We start from the raw sequence: 23,818 nt of genomic DNA on the forward strand, positions 1-23,818 counted from the left end.
ACACATAACATAAAATGTATTATCTTAACCATTTTTAAATGCACATTTCAGGGTCAGGAAGTAATTCACACTGTTGTGCAAACCTGACCACCATCATCCTCCAGAACTTTTTCATCTTGCAAAATTGAAACAGTCCCCATTAAACACTCACTCGCCATTGTACCTCCCTCAGCCTCTGGCCCTCAACATCCTACTTTATGTCTCTATATTTCCGACTGCTCTAGGGGCCTTGTATGAGTGGATCAAGCACTGTTTGTTTTTTTGTGTCTAGCTTACATCACTGAGCATAATGCCCTCAAGGTTCATCCCTGCTGCATCCTGTGTCAGAACTGACTTCCTTTTTAGGCTGAATAGCATTCCCTTGTATTGATGGACCGTGTTTTTCTTCTCCATTCATCCATTAGTGGACACATGTAATATCTACATTCATTTCTACTGTCATAATATTTGTGGAATAAAATCAGAAAGTCCTATGAATCAAAGGTCATTTGCCGTTATCATTTTTCTTAAACTTTTTGTTGTGGAAAACATCAAGGCTAAGAAAAGGGGAAAATACATGTCAGCTTCACTTGTGTTCAGGAATTAATGCTTTACGGATTCACTTTATTCCCTGAGTGTGTGCTATGCGTGTGCATGTGCCTGTTTGCATACATATGCTGTGCATGTGCATAGGTATGTGCACTTGCACACATTAGTGTGTGCATGGGCATATGGGTGCATGTGTGTTCACATGCTAGTGTGTGAATATATTTGTGCTGTGCACGTGCATATGTTTGTGTGTGTGCTGTGCCTGCCTGTGCGCACACCTGTGTGTTTGCTGGAACCATTTGCAAGTTGGCTGCAGACTGAATTGTGCCCCAGGTATATCCGCACGCAGCTGCTCTAACAATCCTGCGTAGCCACGTAAAGGTCACAGGTCTCAGGGATTTAAATGGATGGAGCAGGATATCCTGACACAGAGTTTGTATTCCAATGACTGTCACTGTCTCAGTAACATCCTTCACACCTTCTTTAAGCCCCATTCAGGGTCCAGTTTAGACTCCCATTACATTCAGTCACCTGTCCCAGGTCCCCTAAAGCAACAATATCACCGTTGGAGAGCCCGACCAAGGCTGGGGGTGTCCCTCCTGTTGGCCTGGCCTCCAGGCCTTGCTCTTGGCTCCTGTTTTCTCATATCTCAGCCAGGCCCCGACTTGGATCGGGCCGCCACCTCTTTCCTCACAGGGTCCCATCGCCCAGTCAAGGGGGTTCATTCTCCCCAAACACAGCATCAGGAGTCGGGGGCTGACAGTCCCCACTGGGTCTCCTTCATGTGAGACCCTGTGCTGTTGAAAGAGCAGGCACCCTGCCCTCGGGGGTGGGGGACTGGGGAGCGACATGCGGCCCACGATGGGCAGGCGGGTCTCCGGGTGGGGCGAGCCAGTGTGCAAGGAGTTCCGCGGTGGGTTCTCCTCTCCAACGGCTTCTGTGCCCCTACCTCTCCCCGTGCCTCCCCTCGAAGACAGCGCGGTGCCCGGCTTGGGAACCATGGGAGCCGTCAGCCACCGCCCCCTCTACACACACACACACACACACGCACACGCACACGCACACGCACAGGCACACGCTGCAGGGAAGCAGGACCTGAGTGCAGGGCTCTCAGAGGCCCTGAGCGCCCCGCCCGGAATCGGCCAGCCAAATGGACAGACCGGATCTCCCGGCCCGGACCATGCAGGACTCTCCTGACCTGGCTTCCAGTGTGGCCGCCTCCTTCTGGAAGCCTGGGAGGCTGGAATCAGGCCACTTCTTGTGTGTCCTGGCAGCAGACTGGGCTGCACTCTAAGAAGTTCGTGGCTCGCCCGTGGATCCTGACCATCAGGTGGCCAGAGAAATTGGGAACATTTCTGTTTTGCCTGTTGAAATGTTTAATGACAAAGATTTTGTTCAGTTTCCTGATGTGGGTGTCCAAAGATGAGAGACCCATGTGTGTGATCTGTACCCCCTATGAGATCAGCCCTAAGCTAGTTTAAACATGATCAAGTTGTGTCTACATGGTAGATTTAGACCTCTGCATGTCCTGTCTACTGATTATGTTTAGAGCTGACCATGTGTTGTCTATAATAAGAAGATTTAGAACTGACCATGTTCTGTGTACGCTAGGACTATGGGGACCTGGGTAGAGACCCGGCCTGGCCTCAGTACTGGGAAGCTCCGTGCCTGCATCTGAATGTCTGTGCTTAGATGTCTGGGGTCTGGAGCTGAGGTGGGCTTGTCTACGTAACAGCCTCTCTTCTGAGTGTGGTGACCTGGTCCTCCCAAGGGTCAGTGCTATGGTCGGGGCCTTAGTCTTAATCCCTGCAAGGTTCACCTTCCCTGGGGCTCATGGAGAATCCTCAGGAGGACTACCTGGCAATAATTCCAATTTACCAGCACGTGCATGGTGCATAGGGAAGCAGGTTTAGCTGATGAATTGATTGCAGGGCACGCAGATCGGGCAAAAGGCCGATGGGTGACAGCTGAGGCTGCTGCTGAGCTCTCCCTCCAGTCTACCGTCCCTACTCAGCAGAGTCCAGAGCTGCCCCTCGGCTTTCAGCCCTGCTGTCCTGTGCGTTTCCTCAACATGTAAGTGAGGCGAGAAAGGACTGAGCATGCCAGCACCAGGGTCGTGTGTTCAACTCTAGTATGAAAGCTGTAAAAACAGTTAAAATCACACAGAACCAAAGTGAGAAGAGGAGGACTCCTCTGGGACAAGTGTGGGGAAAGGAGACCCACCTGACACTTTTTCCCATCCCAGGAGGTCCCAGGGACCCAGCTTGTTTCCACATTGGGGGAGCCCCCTGCAGAGCCATGGTGTCCTGACCAAGGGGACGTGTGACCCCAGGTGCAGGGTCTGGGGAGGTGAGGTCACCCTGGGACTGTGGACATGTGACCCAGGTGGAGGGGTCTGGGGAGGTGGGTCACCCTGGTGAGTGTGGATGTGTGACCCCAGGTATAGGGTGAGGGGACTCTGTGGGTCTCACCATACCTGCATGAGTCAGGATCACATGGATGGTGAGACCGCATATGCGCTCTTTGCCTGCAGTGTGTCCTGTCCCCTTTGAGATTTCCAACCTCTGCATTAAGGGTGTTGTCCTGATTAACCTGTGGTTCCTTTTCTTCTCTTCATCTTGTCAAAATCATATGAGGTCAGGCATGTTTGAGTGGGTTGCTGCTCTGTGTTCCGGTGAGTGACAACACTTGGTGGTATCATACTAATACTATAGCATATCATATGTCTAATCTATGGGGGTCACCACTGCCTGGGTCCCCCTGGACAGAGGTCAGGTGAGCACAGACTAGGCCCCCCAAAGAATGGTCTCCCACATGCTCTGTGAGGGTACCGTGATGGCCCCTAAGGTAGGGGACTGTGTCTGGGCCTCCGACATTTGTGATGAAGGGGAGTCGAAATGGAATCTCAGTTAACAAGACATTATTTTAAGAATTTATTTTAAGTGAAATAAAACACACGTCACATACCCTTTACCATCATCACCATTTTAAGTGCACGTTTCTGAGGCATCAGATAGATTCACTTTCTCGTGGAGCCATCACCACCATCCCTAGAACTATTCATCTTGCAAAACCAAAATTCCACAACCATGAAAGTCTCATTCCCCATTCCCTCCCACTGCCCCTGGCACCGACATCCACTTCAGTCCCTGAGTTGTCGACTCCAGGGCACCCACTGGAGTGGAATCCTGCAGTGTTTGCTGACGGGTCATTTTGGAAGAGCTGACTTTCAGTCTGAAGCTCTGCCTGTTCGCATCTGAAGAATCTGCATTTAAGGAGAGGGTGTATGAGGAAGGGGGTGTATGCGGGACAAAGGTGTCCGGGGTGCAGGTGAGCCAGGACCTGACCAGCTGCCTTTTGGGTCCTCTGGTCCCATCTCTTGGTCTGTGCCTCATCTGCATCATCACTGTCCCCGCTGGCACCCCTGGGGTGTTGTTGTCTGAGTGAGAGTCCCCTGGTGCCCCTGCTCTCCTCCCCTCCTCCTGCTGGTTGGGGAGGGAACTGCTTGCTGTGTGGTCTCTACTCCTGAGGCATGAAGGACCCTGTAGCATGGACCTGCAGAGTGTGGGGTGTGGTGCCAAGAGCATGGGGCCCACATAGGACACGACATCGGGGCGTGACAAGTGCTAGGGCTGCCTCATCACTGACAGGGAATGTTGCCCAGATCCTGCTCCAGAGGGCGTGGTGGGTGGCCTGGGACCCTAGAGGCCCCATTCCTATACTGGAGCTTGGAGAGTGCATCCCCATGGGCTGCAGATTCACCCCATATCTCAGCCATATCCCTCTGTCCTGTCTTTGAACTCAGGAAAACGAGCTCTCTTGTCCACAACATAGGCCTGGTCCTGTTGATATTAGGATTCTTTAAGTTAGGCGTCCTGGGATAGCAGCTCCTTTTAGGCCTGAGAAGGAACAACTCCGGAGTGTACAACAATTTCAGATGAAACTAATATTCAATGACTATCCCTAACTACTCGGTTGTTGACTTCTATTAGTCATTATGCTCCTGGTTTTAGCTCTGATGTGGGGATTACAGAGGAGTCAACATTTAAATCTTCGTAATCTGTGGATTTGTAGCTTCAGTATCATTACTGACCCATAGTTTTTTACGGTTTGGGAAGAGTTATTGATTTCATGTATCATGTAAAGGATTCACAATGATGATAGGGCAATTAAGATTACAATAATAGCTAGTAAATTGTTCACATTTTCTCTACCTGTGCATCTATTGTATGCATATGAGTTTAGATGTCAATATTAGTGAAATGATATAGAGGACTAGAGAACTTATTTTAAAAATCACTATTAATGTGTGACGAAGAAAATGTAAAAGTTCTTCCATAATCGGTGATGTTGTATCTTGAGAGCCTAGATGAAATTGATATGCCTTAGTGATATACAGGATTTTAGCCTATCATTTAACTTTGACAAAGCTACATCACTTTTTACTTTTATCTCATTTATTGAGGAAGACATAATTGTTATGGTGTTGGCTTGAAACTGGTTGAAAAGGACTTGAGTCCTTCCTTATTTTACATTTACATAGGTAGGATCTTGAAACGTAGGATATGGTGGAGGACATCCGTGTAACCATTCTAGGTTAGGAGTAGCAATTTCCACTGCTAAGACTTCTTGTTTAGACACAAATGCTTTTCAAAGTATGAAGATTATTAGCATTACTGCTCCTACTGAGATGAATGAGCCTAAAGACAAAATATTTCATGTTGTGTGTGCCTCAGGGTACTCAGACTAACGTAGTGACATCCCTGAGAGGCCACGAAAGTGCTGCAGGAAGTCATATTTACTACTACAAATATACTTGTGAAGTGAATTTTTGCTCATGCTGAGTTAACTGTATAACCTGAGAATAGTGGGAATCAGTGTAGGAAGCCTCCTATAATAGTGAAGACTGCTCCCATGGACATTAGGTCATGGAAGTGTGCTACTACATAGTATGTATCCTGGAGGGCAATGTCTGGGGATGAGTTGGCTAAGATGATTCCTGTCAAACCACCTACTGTAAAAAGAAAACCTAAAGCCTAAAACTCATAATATAGTGGGAGGTCATATAGTATTCCCTCCGTGAACAGTTGCTAACCAGGGACTTCCCTGGTGACGCAGTGGTTAAGAATTCGCCTGCTAATGCAGGGGACACGGGTTCGAGCCCTTGTCTGGGAAGATTCCACATGCCGCGGAGCAAAAAGCCCGTGTGCCACAACTACTGAGCCTGCCCTCTAGAGCCCACAAGCCACAACTACTGAAGCCCACGCGCCTAGAGGCCGTGCTCTGCAACAAGAGAAGCCACTGCAATGAAAGGGCCGCACACCGCAACGAAGAGTAGCTGCCGCTCACCGCAACCAGAGAAAGCCCATGCGCAGCAAGCAAGACCCAACTCAGCCAAAAAAAAAAAAAGGAAGTAAAAGAAAAATTAAATAAAGAGTTGCTAATCAGCTAGATACTTTTACTCCTGTAGGGATAGAAGTAATTACGGTAGCTGATGCAAAGTATGCTCCTGAGTCCACAGCTATCCCTATGGTAAACATATGATGGGCCCACAAGAGAACTCCTAAAAAACCAGTGGACATGACTCATACTATTCCCAGATAGCTGAAAGGCAATTTTTGTCCTAAATAGTATGTAATGATATGTGAGTTTATAACAAACCCTGTTAGGCCATGAATACAGACTTCAGGGTGAGCAAAGTATCAAAAGAGGTGTTGGTATAGGATTCGGTCTCCTCCTGCAGGTTCAAAGAAAGTAATGTTTAGATATCTATCTCTTAACAGCATGGCAATTCTGGCTGCTTGGACTGAGATTGGTAATTATAGTAATATGGCTATAGTTGGGGAAGATTAAACAAATAATGATGTTTGGTATTGGGATATGACTGCTGGTTTTGTATTAAAGACTATAGTAAAAAAAAAAAAAGACTATAGTAATAAAAGTAATAATAGCAAGAATTGAGGAGACACCTGCTAAATGTAAGGAGAAAACAGTTAGGTCGACAGAGGCTCCTGCATGGGCCAGATTGCAGGCTAGAGCTGAATACACGGTCCCACTGGTACCAGAACCAGCTTCTACTATTGGTGATATGAGTAGGAGTAAGAATGATGGGGGAAGTAGTCAAAAGTTTAAATGATTTATTGGGGGAAATGCTACTTCAGGTGTCCGAGTTATTAGTGGCCCAGGTCAGTTTTCAAAGCCTGCAATCATAACGGGTACAGCTATAAAGAAAACTATTACAAGTGCAGGGACTGTTATGACAACCTTTCAGATTTGGGCATCTCCAAGTAGCGGTCCAGGTCAGCATAGCTCAGCCTGGATTAATATAATTAAGGTGCTGCCTGCTACTCCAGCTCAAGCACCAAATAGTAAATATAAAATGCCGATATCTTTGTGATTTGTTGAAAATAATCAGCAGTGTATGAACAGAGGTAAAATGACTGAGTTAGCATTAGACTGTAAATCTAAAGACAGAGTTTGAGCCCTCTTTCTGGCAAACCCTGTGGTGAATCAACAAATTCAATTCTAACTTCAGAGAAGCAGCTTCAATTCTGCCAGTGATTATCCTGCCGTTTTTTTTTTTCTTTTTTTCTTTCTCAAATGAAGGAGAAGTAGACTGAAGCCAGTTGACTAGAGGATTTGCCTGTTAACTAAAGTTTCCTGGGGTTAAAACTCATCAATCTCGTAAAGATTTGGCTTCAATACAGTGTTTGCTTTACATTTAATTGATGTAGAATAAAGTCTTGCAATCCTTATTTTTAGGAATTAAGTAAATTTCACTTGTTTAGGGTTTTGAAAGCTCTTGGTCTGAACTAACCTAAATTCCTAGTCCAGCACCGATAGAATGGGTGTTGTGTGTAGTAACCGTGTGGGTATTATGATTGGTAATGATAGGAAGGTTATTTCTTTGTATGTTCAAATTGTTTTGTGTTTGTGTTGTTTAATGAAGGGAATATAGTTAGTGATGTGGAGTATGTTAGCTGCAAGTAGAAATATATGCTGAGGACTGCTATGATGGCTATTAGTGTTGGTAGAATGATGTTGTCGTTTGTGTTATCTCTTGGATAATTATTCATTTGGGTAGAAAGCCTGATAGTGATGGGCGATGTCCTAATGATACTGTAATGGTGAGGAAAATGATTGTGATGGGAGGTGTTTTATCTCATGTGTGTGATAATGATACTCTTGTAGTACATGATCTAGGCATAAATAAGAAGAAGATAGTGTTGTTATGATATAAATTAGTATGTTTAGGATTGTTATGATCTGAATATACATTATAATAGCTGTTATTCATCCTATATGGGCAATTGATGAGGAGGGTGTAATATTTTCCAGGTGAGTATGGCGAAGTCGGCCTCAGCCTCCAGCTATGATTTATAATATCACTATGATTAATAGTATATTTAGGTTGATGGATGGTGACATGTGGTATAAAACTGATAGGGTTGCAATTTTGTCATGTTGATAGCATCAGGTCTGCTGTTCATGGGATGCCTCGTGTGACTTCAGGCAATCAGAAGTGAAATGGGGAAAGTCCTACTTTTGTGACAAGGGCGATTGTCATGAGGGTGGATGCTGCTGGATTAAAGATTCTTGTTATTCATTGTGCTCTTTGACCAGAGTATATTAGATTAATGATAATAGCCATTATAAGTAGTATTGATGTGGTGGACTGTTTTAGGAAATATTTGTTGGATGCTTCTGTAGGTTATGGGTTCATGTGTTTTATTAGAATGGGGATACCATTAACCAGTGTGAGCTTGTTATACAATTATATTTCCTGAGAAAATGGTCAGTAGAATGATGGTAAAAACAATGAGAGTTTATTAGCACAGGAAGGATATACAAAAATATTTTGGGGGTATGGGCCTGAAGCTTACTTAGAGAACTTTACTATATAGCATGTGGTGTAATGTGGTAGGTAGCATGGAGAATGTAAAATTATTAGGAAGAATTCAATTCCAGGAATAAGAGCATTGAAACCTCTATGATTTACTCTATCAAAGAAACTCTTTTGTCAGACATATTTCTTAAATTTGTGGTGGGTTGCCTGGTATGATGACAAGTAGTGAAAACTCTCATATACATAAGGTTAATGTTAGTCGTAAAAAAACTTTTCATAAGAGATGTATGCGTTGATCATATCAAAATTGTAGGTAGGAGGCTCAAATTCATAGAAAGGAGATTGTTAGATGTGCTTTAATGATGACTTGGGCTGTATATAATTCTGGCACCTAGGGACTGTCGAATGCTCCTAAAAATAGATTGCTGTGGAAATGTTTATTATAGGGAAATTGACATATCCTCTAGGAGGGACGGGGTGAATGGGCCTGCTACATTTTCTACATTGAAGACATATACAGGTTTTGATGCTACTTCCGTTAAATCAAGTGGGGCTTCATTGGATTTCTGCTACTGCGGAGATAATCAAATTCTGGGTAGGGGTCAGGAGAAAATTAGTCATAGGTGTTCTTGTGTAATAATTACTGTTGAAAGTGTAAATGATCTATTTATCAGTAAGACTGAGAATAGAATAACTGCTACATTACTTCATATGAGATGATTGTCTGTGCTATTGTTCCTAGAGCTCCAGTGAGTGTGTATTTTGAATGTGAAGTTCATCCAGATCTGAGGATGGAGTAAATGGCTAGGTGTGATGTGTCTAATAGAAATAATATGCCTACATTTATATTAATTAGTGGATAAGATATGGGAAGAGGAATTCATGTTGTGAGAGCCAGGGTTAAGGCTAGCATTGGGGTTAAGGCTAGCAAGAGAAGCCACCGCAATGAGAAGCCCGCGCACCGCAGCAAAGAGTAGCCCCCGCTTGCCGCAACTAGAGAAAGCCTGCGCATAGCAACGAAGACCCAACGCAGCCAAAAACAAATTAATTAGTTAACTATTTTAAACAAAAGTACTATATCCTTCTGTACAGCTTCTCTGGGAAGAACAGAGAGATGGCGTAGGAGAGTGAGAAAGACCAATATTTAGTGCACATCTCTCATGCAGGTGCTCTGCTGGCTCAGATAGATTTATCCCCACTTTACAAAGGAGGAAATAATCTCAGAGAGGTTTAGTAATTTTCCCAAAGCCAAACAGCTATGGAGTGGCAGAACCAAGATCTGAACCAAGTCTGTTACCTTCAAAGCCTAAGTCCTCATCACAACAAAACTCAATTAATATTTACATTTATCGAATTACATTGCAACCTGGGGAGTTCTTGGCACAATCCTGAATAAGAGTGGGAAAGAAAGAAATAGCATTGTTCCTACCGTCAACGCAAATTTTTGGAGCAGCTGCTAGATGCCTGGCCCTTTTTGGGGTTCAGCAGTGATCAAGACAGGAAGAGTCCTGCTTTCATGAACCACGTAGTGGGGAGGAGAGACGGGTGCAACTTGGGTGAGTGATTTCACCTTGCTGGACCTCTGTTTTGTCATCTGGAAAATGGGATGGGTGTTCCTCCTTTTCTGGGATTGTCCAGCCCTCACATTCTCTGATTCCATAAGAAGCATTTGTTTTCCTGTTTCTTTAAAATTCATTCAGGCCGTGAGCTGTGATGAATGTTGTTAGCTGCTCCCCAAATCACTCTATTCCCACCCTTTTCCTGTGATCAGGTCTTTCCCGAAACATGACTCACAGTCAGTCAAGTCACAGAACCTAAGGGGCACCCAGCAGAAAAATTCCAACCCTTGCTTCCCAGGAGCTCTGCGGTCTACCTGCCAGGTAAACTTAACTCACCTGGCACAAGGTGGCCATCCCTGGTTTCACATCAACATGATCTCAGGCACAAACCTCCTTGTTTTTCCATTTTGTCTTTAAGTTACTTGTTGAAACAACTGCACAAATATGACACAGATATAAAATCAGGCATCTTCTGCCCCCAGTGCCTACTAATAAATGATTTTCTGCCACTTTAATGATAAAGATAGAACATTTCAACATTCTGCTACCCTTATTATTTGTCATTTTTGTTGATATTTCTATTGACTACATCTTTCAATATTGTAACAATGGAACATTTATTTAGGGTGTTCCAGACCCAGCCTTTAGTGGTAAAGGTTTTGTTGTTATATTTCTATTATATTTCCTTTAAAAATCTTTATCCTATTTAAATGGATTAAGTCAATTCTATAGGCATTTATCTTATGATATTGATGAAATTGATACATAGAGGGCAGTAGTACAAGTTGATTGGACTTGAGAACCTCTATTAGCACAGTTAAGTATAAATATTATCTATATGTAAACCAAAGTACAGGCCGAGTGAGATTCTCTGACTTTTTTCCACTGTCTGCCCCTCAAGCCTGTGAGAAATGGAATAGTTCTTGCCCTATCAGTAAACAAAGGATGTCACAGTCTTCAGCACTTGCAGCCCTCCAATGTGAGCCGGCGGGCCCTGAGGCACTCAGGATATGCAAATACAGAATGCAGGCCCCAGAGAGCTGAGGTGCATATCAAAGGAAGGAATTCAGTGAGCCCAGGCAAAGAAAAGCGCCGCATTCCTCACCTTGGGAGAGCTGGTTTTCCTTAGTTAACAATCACCTTTTGATATTCCCCATTACCTGCGCCAGTTCCCTGCCCTGTCCCCTCCCCCCGGTACTTTAGCTCAGGGAGGAAGGAGCGCAGAGGGACTCGGCTGAATAAGGGGCCTGCGCACCTCGGGAGGAGTTTTCAGCCGCTTTCCCCGCAGTCGGGAAGAGGGGCGCTGACGCTGCAGCCGGACCCTGAGCCTCCCTTGCCCCGTTTCCCCTCAGGACGCTCAGGCCGACCCCCTCCTCACGCCCAACAGGCCTCACGAGCCAGGACGAGGGCAGGGGCGAGAGGACGGACCGAAGTTCCCGGGGACCAGACGCTGGAGGCCGCTCTTTCTGCACAGCAGCGGCGGGTGGCAGCGAACCCCTGCCCCTCAGAAGCTGGTCTTGTGCTGCCGCCCGGGCACCGGACCAGGCGGAGGGTCGGCGCCCACTTACCCGGCCCGCCGTCCCCGCGACTGTCATGGCTTCGGCCGCCGGGGCACCTCCAGAGCCGGCAGCCTCAGTGAGGTCGCCCTCCCCTCGGGCTGCGGGGCAGTTCCGTGAAGGCGGAGGGAAGAGACCCCGCCTGAGCCGGGAGTTCCAGCTCTGAGGAAACGCGGGCTCTGTTCAGCGCGCAGTGGGTGGGACCGCTCTGCCCCGAGGCCTTCCGGGAGGGAGCGGGGCGGCGGGGGAGGGAGCCGCCAGGAGCGCAGGGCCCCGTCGGGGGTCATGGAGGGGCGACCCGGCCTGGGGGCCATGCCCATTGTGGCCGCAGCCCAGGCCTTTTTCCTGGAATCCTACACAAAAAAATTAGAAAGATACACAGTCTATAGTAAATACTCACAAATGATTGTTGCTGCTGTGCTCACTATTCTATTAAAGGTGTAAAATCCATAAAACACTTTAAGTTCAAAATTAAATATGAATTTTTACCTTTCTAATTATGTCTCTGATATTCACAGTTGTGGTTAATGAATCAGAGACTGTGGCATCACTAGTTAAAAATGAGCTTGTTAAAAAAATAGAACTCAGGCCCACCGGACCTACTGAATCACAATCTGCACTTTTACAATCTCCCCAGTGTACTCGTGTACCCATGAATAGTTGAAAGGTACATTTCTACCTCGACAGGTCTTTTCTCTATGAGAAATACACACATTTTATCCAGTTTGATATAAATAAAACACTCAAAAATGCACATGCCTGTGTTGAAACCATCATTTTATCATTTCTTTGCCAGACAAGTATAGTCTCTATACTGGTTTTGTGGATCACATGCCATACTCTTTTCTTGTAGTTAGAAATAAGGTAGAGAAAGTTACTTTGTAAAAAAAAAAATTATATATATATATATATATATATATATATATATATATATATATGTATTAGTGGATAATTGAAGACACTCTTCTAAATTAAAACCTTCTCTTCACTTGCTGTTTTCTTCTTGGGTCATATTATGAACTCTTCCCGTGGCCACATGGCATGTGTACGTTTAATTTCAGGGACTGCTGACATTCCAGGATGTGGCCATAGATTTCTGTCAAGAGGAGTGAGAATGCGTGGACCAAGATCAATGGGAATTGTACAGGGATGTGATGTTAGAGAAGTATAGGAACCTGCTCTCCTTGGGTGAGGATACCTTCCTTCCAGAATTCCTTATCCAACCACAGGGTTTGGAGTCCTTCATTTGTAGAATGTCTCCTGGAATCTTCTGCTTCCTACAATAGGGTTTCAGATTGCAACGTTTCAGGAAAGATTGGGAGTTTGTGGGTATAATTTTTCTTATTCTTTTAAAATTGCAGCCTCCCTTTTAATATACTTTGTAACTGCTTGGGATGTGTCTATATGAACTGTGTACTATATGCTTCTGTTATAGTCCTTACAATATTTATTGCCTTATTTTCTCTAACAATTTTCCATGGATTCTTTGGGCTTAAGGTATATTAAAAGGGAGACTGTGAATCTGGGACTTGCCCGGTGATGCAGTGATTAAGAATTCGCCTGCCAATGCAGGGGACCCGGTTCGATCCCCGGTCCGGGAAGATCTCACGTGCCACGGAACAACTAAGCCAGTGGGCCACAACTACTGAGTCTGCACGCCACAACTACTGAAGCCGGTGTGTCTTGATCCCGTGTGCCATTTATTTTTTGGAGAATAAAACCACTTCTGAGTGATTAAAATTTAGGCCAGCTAGTCAAAATGCTTTATCACCTGTTCTTCTAAAACACTGGTCAGTAAAACAAGTTTTACTAGGGATAACAGTGTAATTGTATTCTGGAGTTCATATGGGCAATATGGTTTATGACCTTGATGCTGGATCACGACATTTCAACGGTATAACTGCTATTAATTGTCTGTTTGTTCAACGATTAAAGTCTCACGTGACCTGAGTTCAGACTGGAGTCATCCTGGTTGGTTTCTGTCTATAGCAGATTTCTTCCAGTATGAAAGGACAAGAGCAATACGGCTTCCTTTACAAAATGTCTTCAAACTAAATGATGATATAATCTACATTCAGTTAATTTATACATACCCTACTGTAGAACAGGGTTCGTTACGCTGGCAGAGCCCAGTAATTATGTAAAAATGAAACTTTTTCTGCACTGGTTCAAGTCCTCTTCCTAAGAATATGTTTATAATCAACATTCTTTCACAAATTACCCAATTTAATTCACCATAGCATTCCTCATATTAACTAAATGGAAAATCCTAGGCTATTTACAAATCCAGAAAGGACCAAAAATCATCAGCCCCCATGGATGATTACAACCCATTGCTGAGGCATTCAAATTACTTATTAAAGAACCACTATGTCCATCAACATCATCAAGTTATATATTATTGCCCCAATGCTAGCCTTAACCCTGGCTCTCACAACATGAATTCCTCTTCCCATATCTCATCCAGTAATTAGTATAAATGTAGGCATATTATTTCTATTAGCCATATCACACTTAGCCATTTAGTCCATCCTCAGATCTGGATGAACTTCACATTCAAAATACTCACTCACTGGAGCTCCAGGAACAATAGCACAGACGATCATCTCATATGAAGTAATGTAGCAGTTATACTATTCTCAGTCTTACTGGTAAATGGATCATTTACACTTTCAACAGTAATTATTACACAAGAACACCTATGACTAATTTTCTCCTGACCCCTACCCAGAATTTGATTATCTCCACAGTAGCAGAAATCCAGTGAAGCCCCACTTGATTTAACAGACGTAGAATCAAAACCTGTGCATGTCTTCAATGTAGAAAATGTAGCAGGCCCATTCACCCCGTCCTTCCTAGAGAATATATCAATTTCCCTATAATAAACATTTCCACAGCAATCTATTTTTAGGAGCATTCGACAATCCCTAGGTGCCAGAATTATAGATTCTTTCATCTTGTAAATATAGTTTTCTTTAAAAAATAATTTTTATAGTTTTACTACCTTTAAACAAAATGTACTCCATTGCTGTGGAATATTCCTTCATAGGAGCGTGCATGGTTCATTTCTGCATCCGTCTGTGATGGCCTTCAGGTTCCTTCAGGTTTGGCTCCTGTGGCTGCAAGTCCATGTCCGTGTGTCATGGTGCAGGGCTGGTGGGTTTGTGTTCAACTGGGAGGAGCACTGTGGGTCTCTGTGCACGGACTTCGCTATCTGTGGCCCGATTGCTTCAGAAGTGGTTGCATCCCCCCGTTGCATACCAGGCTTTCCATTGCTCCACATCCTGCTGATATTTGATACTATGTCTTTCATGTCTGCCATTCTGGTAGGTGTATGCACAGTATTTTGCTTATGGCTTTAATCCCTCTGTTGTTAGTGAAGTTGTACATTTTGTGGTATTCATGGACTATTTCCTGTTGTTTTTTGAAAAGTTTTAAAAATTGTGGTCTGGTACACATAACATAAAATGTATTATCTTAACCATTTTTAAATGCACATTTCAGGGTCAGGAAGTAATTCACACTGTTGTGCAAACCTGACCACCATCATCCTCCAGAACTTTTTCATCTTGCAAAATTGAAACAGTCCCCATTAAACACTCACTCGCCATTGTACCTCCCTCAGCCTCTGGCCCTCAACATCCTACTTTATGTCTCTATATTTCCGACTGCTCTAGGGGCCTTGTATGAGTGGATCAAGCACTGTTTGTTTTTTTGTGTCTAGCTTACATCACTGAGCATAATGCCCTCAAGGTTCATCCCTGCTGCATCCTGTGTCAGAACTGACTTCCTTTTTAGGCTGAATAGCATTCCCTTGTATTGATGGACCGTGTTTTTCTTCTCCATTCATCCATTAGTGGACACATGTAATATCTACATTCATTTCTACTGTCATAATATTTGTGGAATAAAATCAGAAAGTCCTATGAATCAAAGGTCATTTGCCGTTATCATTTTTCTTAAACTTTTTGTTGTGGAAAACATCAAGGCTAAGAAAAGGGGAAAATACATGTCAGCTTCACTTGTGTTCAGGAATTAATGCTTTACGGATTCACTTTATTCCCTGAGTGTGTGCTATGCGTGTGCATGTGCCTGTTTGCATACATATGCTGTGCATGTGCATAGGTATGTGCACTTGCACACATTAGTGTGTGCATGGGCATATGGGTGCATGTGTGTTCACATGCTAGTGTGTGAATATATTTGTGCTGTGCACGTGCATATGTTTGTGTGTGTGCTGTGCCTGCCTGTGCGCACACCTGTGTGTTTGCTGGAACCACTTGCAAGTTGGCTGCAGACTGAATTGTGCCCCAGGTATATCCGCACGCAGCTGCTCTAACAATCCTGCGTAGCCACGTAAAGGTCACAGGTCTCAGGGATTTAAATGGATGGAGCAGGATATCCTGACACAGAGTTTGTATTCCAATGACTGTCACTGTCTCAGTAACATCCTTCACACCTTCTTTAAGCCCCATTCAGGGTCCAGTTTAGACTCCCATTACATTCAGTCACCTGTCCCAGGTCCCCTAAAGCAACAATATCACCGTTGGAGAGCCCGACCAAGGCTGGGGGTGTCCCTCCTGTTGGCCTGGCCTCCAGGCCTTGCTCTTGGCTCCTGTTTTCTCATATCTCAGCCAGGCCCCGACTTGGATCGGGCCGCCACCTCTTTCCTCACAGGGTCCCATCGCCCAGTCAAGGGGGTTCATTCTCCCCAAACACAGCATCAGGAGTCGGGGGCTGACAGTCCCCACTGGGTCTCCTTCATGTGAGACCCTGTGCTGTTGAAAGAGCAGGCACCCTGCCCTCGGGGGTGGGGGACTGGGGAGCGACATGCGGCCCACGATGGGCAGGCGGGTCTCCGGGTGGGGCGAGCCAGTGTGCAAGGAGTTCCGCGGTGGGTTCTCCTCTCCAACGGCTTCTGTGCCCCTACCTCTCCCCGTGCCTCCCCTCGAAGACAGCGCGGTGCCCGGCTTGGGAACCATGGGAGCCGTCAGCCACCGCCCCCTCTACACACACACACACACACACGCACACGCACACGCACACGCACAGGCACACGCTGCAGGGAAGCAGGACCTGAGTGCAGGGCTCTCAGAGGCCCTGAGCGCCCCGCCCGGAATCGGCCAGCCAAATGGACAGACCGGATCTCCCGGCCCGGACCATGCAGGACTCTCCTGACCTGGCTTCCAGTGTGGCCGCCTCCTTCTGGAAGCCTGGGAGGCTGGAATCAGGCCACTTCTTGTGTGTCCTGGCAGCAGACTGGGCTGCACTCTAAGAAGTTCGTGGCTCGCCCGTGGATCCTGACCATCAGGTGGCCAGAGAAATTGGGAACATTTCTGTTTTGCCTGTTGAAATGTTTAATGACAAAGATTTTGTTCAGTTTCCTGATGTGGGTGTCCAAAGATGAGAGACCCATGTGTGTGATCTGTACCCCCTATGAGATCAGCCCTAAGCTAGTTTAAACATGATCAAGTTGTGTCTACATGGTAGATTTAGACCTCTGCATGTCCTGTCTACTGATTATGTTTAGAGCTGACCATGTGTTGTCTATAATAAGAAGATTTAGAACTGACCATGTTCTGTGTACGCTAGGACTATGGGGACCTGGGTAGAGACCCGGCCTGGCCTCAGTACTGGGAAGCTCCGTGCCTGCATCTGAATGTCTGTGCTTAGATGTCTGGGGTCTGGAGCTGAGGTGGGCTTGTCTACGTAACAGCCTCTCTTCTGAGTGTGGTGACCTGGTCCTCCCAAGGGTCAGTGCTATGGTCGGGGCCTTAGTCTTAATCCCTGCAAGGTTCACCTTCCCTGGGGCTCATGGAGAATCCTCAGGAGGACTACCTGGCAATAATTCCAATTTACCAGCACGTGCATGGTGCATAGGGAAGCAGGTTTAGCTGATGAATTGATTGCAGGGCACGCAGATCGGGCAAAAGGCCGATGGGTGACAGCTGAGGCTGCCGCTGAGCTCTCCCTCCAGTCTACCGTCCCTACTCAGCAGAGTCCAGAGCTGCCCCTCGGCTTTCAGCCCTGCTGTCCTGTGCGTTTCCTCAACATGTAAGTGAGGCGAGAAAGGACTGAGCATGCCAGCACCAGGGTCGTGTGTTCAACTCTAGTATGAAAGCTGTAAAAACAGTTAAAATCACACAGAACCAAAGTGAGAAGAGGAGGACTCCTCTGGGACAAGTGTGGGGAAAGGAGACCCACCTGACACTTTTTCCCATCCCAGGAGGTCCCAGGGACCCAGCTTGTTTCCACATTGGGGGAGCCCCCTGCAGAGCCATGGTGTCCTGACCAAGGGGACGTGTGACCCCAGGTGCAGGGTCTGGGGAGGTGAGGTCACCCTGGGACTGTGGACATGTGACCCAGGTGGAGGGGTCTGGGGAGGTGGGTCACCCTGGTGAGTGTGGATGTGTGACCCCAGGTATAGGGTGAGGGGACTCTGTGGGTCTCACCATACCTGCATGAGTCAGGATCACATGGATGGTGAGACCGCATATGCGCTCTTTGCCTGCAGTGTGTCCTGTCCCCTTTGAGATTTCCAACCTCTGCATTAAGGGTGTTGTCCTGATTAACCTGTGGTTCCTTTTCTTCTCTTCATCTTGTCAAAATCATATGAGGTCAGGCATGTTTGAGTGGGTTGCTGCTCTGTGTTCCGGTGAGTGACAACACTTGGTGGTATCATACTAATACTATAGCATATCATATGTCTAATCTATGGGGGTCACCACTGCCTGGGTCCCCCTGGACAGAGGTCAGGTGAGCACAGACTAGGCCCCCCAAAGAATGGTCTCCCACATGCTCTGTGAGGGTACCGTGATGGCCCCTAAGGTAGGGGACTGTGTCTGGGCCTCCGACATTTGTGATGAAGGGGAGTCGAAATGGAATCTCAGTTAACAAGACATTATTTTAAGAATTTATTTTAAGTGAAATAAAACACACGTCACATACCCTTTACCATCATCACCATTTTAAGTGCACGTTTCTGAGGCATCAGATAGATTCACTTTCTCGTGGAGCCATCACCACCATCCCTAGAACTATTCATCTTGCAAAACCAAAATTCCACAACCATGAAAGTCTCATTCCCCATTCCCTCCCACTGCCCCTGGCACCGACATCCACTTCAGTCCCTGAGTTGTCGACTCCAGGGCACCCACTGGAGTGGAATCCTGCAGTGTTTGCTCACGGGTCATTTTGGAAGAGCTGACTTTCAGTCTGAAGCTCTGCCTGTTCGCATCTGAAGAATCTGCATTTAAGGAGAGGGTGTATGAGGAAGGGGGTGTATGCGGGACAAAGGTGTCCGGGGTGCAGGTGAGCCAGGACCTGACCAGCTGCCTTTTGGGTCCTCTGGTCCCATCTCTTGGTCTGTGCCTCATCTGCATCATCACTGTCCCCGCTGGCACCCCTGGGGTGTTGTTGTCTGAGTGAGAGTCCCCTGGTGCCCCTGCTCTCCTCCCCTCCTCCTGCTGGTTGGGGAGGGAACTGCTTGCTGTGTGGTCTCTACTCCTGAGGCATGAAGGACCCTGTAGCATGGACCTGCAGAGTGTGGGGTGTGGTGCCAAGAGCATGGGGCCCACATAGGACACGACATCGGGGCGTGACAAGTGCTAGGGCTGCCTCATCACTGACAGGGAATGTTGCCCAGATCCTGCTCCAGAGGGCGTGGTGGGTGGCCTGGGACCCTAGAGGCCCCATTCCTATACTGGAGCTTGGAGAGTGCATCCCCATGGGCTGCAGATTCACCCCATATCTCAGCCATATCCCTCTGTCCTGTCTTTGAACTCAGGAAAACGAGCTCTCTTGTCCACAACATAGGCCTGGTCCTGTTGATATTAGGATTCTTTAAGTTAGGCGTCCTGGGATAGCAGCTCCTTTTAGGCCTGAGAAGGAACAACTCCGGAGTGTACAACAATTTCAGATGAAACTAATATTCAATGACTATCCCTAACTACTCGGTTGTTGACTTCTATTAGTCATTATGCTCCTGGTTTTAGCTCTGATGTGGGGATTACAGAGGAGTCAACATTTAAATCTTCGTAATCTGTGGATTTGTAGCTTCAGTATCATTACTGACCCATAGTTTTTTACGGTTTGGGAAGAGTTATTGATTTCATGTATCATGTAAAGGATTCACAATGATGATAGGGCAATTAAGATTACAATAATAGCTAGTAAATTGTTCACATTTTCTCTACCTGTGCATCTATTGTATGCATATGAGTTTAGATGTCAATATTAGTGAAATGATATAGAGGACTAGAGAACTTATTTTAAAAATCACTATTAATGTGTGACGAAGAAAATGTAAAAGTTCTTCCATAATCGGTGATGTTGTATCTTGAGAGCCTAGATGAAATTGATATGCCTTAGTGATATACAGGATTTTAGCCTATCATTTAACTTTGACAAAGCTACATCACTTTTTACTTTTATCTCATTTATTGAGGAAGACATAATTGTTATGGTGTTGGCTTGAAACTGGTTGAAAAGGACTTGAGTCCTTCCTTATTTTACATTTACATAGGTAGGATCTTGAAACGTAGGATATGGTGGAGGACATCCGTGTAACCATTCTAGGTTAGGAGTAGCAATTTCCACTGCTAAGACTTCTTGTTTAGACACAAATGCTTTTCAAAGTATGAAGATTATTAGCATTACTGCTCCTACTGAGATGAATGAGCCTAAAGACAAAATATTTCATGTTGTGTGTGCCTCAGGGTACTCAGACTAACGTAGTGACATCCCTGAGAGGCCACGAAAGTGCTGCAGGAAGTCATATTTACTACTACAAATATACTTGTGAAGTGAATTTTTGCTCATGCTGAGTTAACTGTATAACCTGAGAATAGTGGGAATCAGTGTAGGAAGCCTCCTATAATAGTGAAGACTGCTCCCATGGACATTAGGTCATGGAAGTGTGCTACTACATAGTATGTATCCTGGAGGGCAATGTCTGGGGATGAGTTGGCTAAGATGATTCCTGTCAAACCACCTACTGTAAAAAGAAAACCTAAAGCCTAAAACTCATAATATAGTGGGAGGTCATATAGTATTCCCTCCGTGAACAGTTGCTAACCAGGGACTTCCCTGGTGACGCAGTGGTTAAGAATTCGCCTGCTAATGCAGGGGACACGGGTTCGAGCCCTTGTCTGGGAAGATTCCACATGCCGCGGAGCAAAAAGCCCGTGTGCCACAACTACTGAGCCTGCCCTCTAGAGCCCACAAGCCACAACTACTGAAGCCCACGCGCCTAGAGGCCGTGCTCTGCAACAAGAGAAGCCACTGCAATGAAAGGGCCGCACACCGCAACGAAGAGTAGCTGCCGCTCACCGCAACCAGAGAAAGCCCATGCGCAGCAAGCAAGACCCAACTCAGCCAAAAAAAAAAAAAGGAAGTAAAAGAAAAATTAAATAAAGAGTTGCTAATCAGCTAGATACTTTTACTCCTGTAGGGATAGAAGTAATTACGGTAGCTGATGCAAAGTATGCTCCTGAGTCCACAGCTATCCCTATGGTAAACATATGATGGGCCCACAAGAGAACTCCTAAAAAACCAGTGGACATGACTCATACTATTCCCAGATAGCTGAAAGGCAATTTTTGTCCTAAATAGTATGTAATGATATGTGAGTTTATAACAAACCCTGTTAGGCCATGAATACAGACTTCAGGGTGAGCAAAGTATCAAAAGAGGTGTTGGTATAGGATTCGGTCTCCTCCTGCAGGTTCAAAGAAAGTAATGTTTAGATATCTATCTCTTAACAGCATGGCAATTCTGGCTGCTTGGACTGAGATTGGTAATTATAGTAATATGGCTATAGTTGGGGAAGATTAAACAAATAATGATGTTTGGTATTGGGATATGACTGCTGGTTTTGTATTAAAGACTATAGTAAAAAAAAAAAAAGACTATAGTAATAAAAGTAATAATAGCAAGAATTGAGGAGACACCTGCTAAATGTAAGGAGAAAACAGTTAGGTCGACAGAGGCTCCTGCATGGGCCAGATTGCAGGCTAGAGCTGAATACACGGTCCCACTGGTACCAGAACCAGCTTCTACTATTGGTGATATGAGTAGGAGTAAGAATGATGGGGGAAGTAGTCAAAAGTTTAAATGATTTATTGGGGGAAATGCTACTTCAGGTGTCCGAGTTATTAGTGGCCCAGGTCAGTTTTCAAAGCCTGCAATCATAACGGGTACAGCTATAAAGAAAACTATTACAAGTGCAGGGACTGTTATGACAACCTTTCAGATTTGGGCATCTCCAAGTAGCGGTCCAGGTCAGCATAGCTCAGCCTGGATTAATATAATTAAGGTGCTGCCTGCTACTCCAGCTCAAGCACCAAATAGTAAATATAAAATGCCGATATCTTTGTGATTTGTTGAAAATAATCAGCAGTGTATGAACAGAGGTAAAATGACTGAGTTAGCATTAGACTGTAAATCTAAAGACAGAGTTTGAGCCCTCTTTCTGGCAAACCCTGTGGTGAATCAACAAATTCAATTCTAACTTCAGAGAAGCAGCTTCAATTCTGCCAGTGATTATCCTGCCGTTTTTTTTTTTTCTTTTTTTCTTTCTCAAATGAAGGAGAAGTAGACTGAAGCCAGTTGACTAGAGGATTTGCCTGTTAACTAAAGTTTCCTGGGGTTAAAACTCATCAATCTCGTAAAGATTTGGCTTCAATACAGTGTTTGCTTTACATTTAATTGATGTAGAATAAAGTCTTGCAATCCTTATTTTTAGGAATTAAGTAAATTTCACTTGTTTAGGGTTTTGAAAGCTCTTGGTCTGAACTAACCTAAATTCCTAGTCCAGCACCGATAGAATGGGTGTTGTGTGTAGTAACCGTGTGGGTATTATGATTGGTAATGATAGGAAGGTTATTTCTTTGTATGTTCAAATTGTTTTGTGTTTGTGTTGTTTAATGAAGGGAATATAGTTAGTGATGTGGAGTATGTTAGCTGCAAGTAGAAATATATGCTGAGGACTGCTATGATGGCTATTAGTGTTGGTAGAATGATGTTGTCGTTTGTGTTATCTCTTGGATAATTATTCATTTGGGTAGAAAGCCTGATAGTGATGGGCGATGTCCTAATGATACTGTAATGGTGAGGAAAATGATTGTGATGGGAGGTGTTTTATCTCATGTGTGTGATAATGATACTCTTGTAGTACATGATCTAGGCATAAATAAGAAGAAGATAGTGTTGTTATGATATAAATTAGTATGTTTAGGATTGTTATGATCTGAATATACATTATAATAGCTGTTATTCATCCTATATGGGCAATTGATGAGGAGGGTGTAATATTTTCCAGGTGAGTATGGCGAAGTCGGCCTCAGCCTCCAGCTATGATTTATAATATCACTATGATTAATAGTATATTTAGGTTGATGGATGGTGACATGTGGTATAAAACTGATAGGGTTGCAATTTTGTCATGTTGATAGCATCAGGTCTGCTGTTCATGGGATGCCTCGTGTGACTTCAGGCAATCAGAAGTGAAATGGGGAAAGTCCTACTTTTGTGACAAGGGCGATTGTCATGAGGGTGGATGCTGCTGGATTAAAGATTCTTGTTATTCATTGTGCTCTTTGACCAGAGTATATTAGATTAATGATAATAGCCATTATAAGTAGTATTGATGTGGTGGACTGTTTTAGGAAATATTTGTTGGATGCTTCTGTAGGTTATGGGTTCATGTGTTTTATTAGAATGGGGATACCATTAACCAGTGTGAGCTTGTTATACAATTATATTTCCTGAGAAAATGGTCAGTAGAATGATGGTAAAAACAATGAGAGTTTATTAGCACAGGAAGGATATACAAAAATATTTTGGGGGTATGGGCCTGAAGCTTACTTAGAGAACTTTACTATATAGCATGTGGTGTAATGTGGTAGGTAGCATGGAGAATGTAAAATTATTAGGAAGAATTCAATTCCAGGAATAAGAGCATTGAAACCTCTATGATTTACTCTATCAAAGAAACTCTTTTGTCAGACATATTTCTTAAATTTGTGGTGGGTTGCCTGGTATGATGACAAGTAGTGAAAACTCTCATATACATAAGGTTAATGTTAGTCGTAAAAAAACTTTTCATAAGAGATGTATGCGTTGATCATATCAAAATTGTAGGTAGGAGGCTCAAATTCATAGAAAGGAGATTGTTAGATGTGCTTTAATGATGACTTGGGCTGTATATAATTCTGGCACCTAGGGACTGTCGAATGCTCCTAAAAATAGATTGCTGTGGAAATGTTTATTATAGGGAAATTGACATATCCTCTAGGAGGGACGGGGTGAATGGGCCTGCTACATTTTCT

The sequence above is a fragment of the Balaenoptera physalus genome (genome assembly GCF_965194825.1).
Source record: "Balaenoptera physalus genome assembly, chromosome: 8".
Classification (NCBI taxonomy): domain Eukaryota; kingdom Metazoa; phylum Chordata; class Mammalia; order Artiodactyla; family Balaenopteridae; genus Balaenoptera; species Balaenoptera physalus.